Source organism: Microtus ochrogaster, chromosome 6 (assembly GCF_000317375.1).
Source record: "Microtus ochrogaster isolate Prairie Vole_2 chromosome 6, MicOch1.0, whole genome shotgun sequence".
Lineage (NCBI taxonomy): Eukaryota > Metazoa > Chordata > Mammalia > Rodentia > Cricetidae > Microtus > Microtus ochrogaster.
In genome coordinates this window covers 81470571-81472235 of record NC_022013.1, presented here as the reverse complement: position 1 = coordinate 81472235, position 1665 = coordinate 81470571, and the positions used below count along the sequence as shown (strand labels likewise).

The 1665-nt window shown below is 37.4% G+C and overlaps 1 protein-coding gene across 7 annotated transcripts in view; it reads right to left on the bottom strand.

Annotated features, from left to right (window-relative positions):
* The window catches only part of Disp1 (dispatched RND transporter family member 1), a 154536-nt gene that overhangs the window by 97346 nt on the left and 55525 nt on the right, over positions 1-1665 (bottom strand). The gene's annotated exons all lie outside the window — the stretch shown is intronic.

The following is a 1665-nucleotide window of genomic DNA, read 5'->3' as shown; positions in this document are numbered from 1 at the left end:
GAAAGCAGGTCAAAAGCGAGAGTCGTGCATGCTTTGAACAGGCCTCTAATAAATGTTTGCTGGTACTATTTCTAATTAAATTAATATTTGCCCAGAAAGACATCAACCACTTTCACTTGCTCTTTAAGCTTCCATAACAAAAGGAAAAGGGGAAAATAGTAAAAATACTTCATAGCACATTCATGGTATATGCAGAAAACATGCAACTGCACATACAGCCTTAATTGAGAATATTTTTAAAGTCTCTGTGACTTAAGGCCCTACAAGCTAAGCTATCCAGCAGCCCCGCTGCATTGCAAGCCAGGCATTTCCGTCTTCTGTGCTCTTCTCGCCAATGTCACAGCAGGGCTCAACCAGAATAACCTAATATTTGATTAAAATCTAATAGCAGCAATAGGGGAAGAGGTGCTCAGAGTTCTTCATGAAAGCAAATTTTAGTGAACTCATTCAAGCTACAAAAGACTAAGCAGTGCATAAGACCCCCTACCCTCTCTCGTTTGTTTGTTGTAGAGTCTTTTTTTTTTTTCTCTTTTTTTTCTGAGACAGGGTTTCTCATGTAACAGCTCTGGCTATCCTGGAACTCACTCTGTAGATCAGGCTGGCCTCAAACTCACAGAGATCCGCCTGCCTCTGCCTCCCAAGTCCTGGGATTAAAGGAGTGTGCCACCACTGCCCGGCCCCCTCCCACCTTCTTTATAACCATTCCCTTGTTTGTTCTTTATAGCTTGAACCAACTACCCACCACATTCTGAGCTTTCAGATATGACACTCCTTGTCGGTTTCTACAAGCTTTGCTCACTTCTTAGAGTGGAAGGCCCCCTTGTTTAGATGCATGGTTCAATATGTAAAAATGCCTGGTGCATAAGTCTAGTGACCTAGGTTGAACTATGGACCATGTAAAGGTAGAAGGAGAGAAGGGATTCCATCGAAGTTGCCCTCTGACCTCCACCTGTTCAACAGGGCCTATGCATCCCTCTCACATACACATCATATACATATAAAATAATCATCATAAAATTTTGATGTAGTGTTTAATTGCAGCACCTGGTTACAAACTATAAATATTAATTTGATGCTATTACAATGGAAATAGCTTATAAGAGGAGTTAATTTAAAAAACACATGCCTTAACCAGGAAAGAAATAGTGTTCTGTTTTCTCACCCCAACACAAATTATCACTTGTGTTTTCCTCAGTTTTTAAAGTGCCTAGTTTTGAATTTTTCTACAAAGAACAGCTTTGTTGGTGCTATGTGAAACCTGTGACTAACACACTCTCAGTAAATATTTACACCCCAAAATAGTTTTTCTTTTATTAGTATCTATGATTTAAATTAAACAAGCAACGTCTTAAGGCCAAGAATTTCCAGTGCTGGAAAATTACAGGAGTATTTACTAAGTTACTAAAGGCTCAAGAGACTCCAGACTCAGAAAATACAATAGTAATCTATTTCTAGCAGAAGGATAGTTCCAGTATTAAGTTAATCAGAGATTATGAGAATTAATTAGCCTTGATTTTATATGGAAACAATATCCCATAAAAAATTTAGTGACTATACTAACTTTAATACATTTACCACTAAATAGGAGATTTCACAAGTAATATGAAACACATTTTAAAAGTAAATGAATCAAAAGTACAGGTATTTGAAACCTCTTTTTTTAAA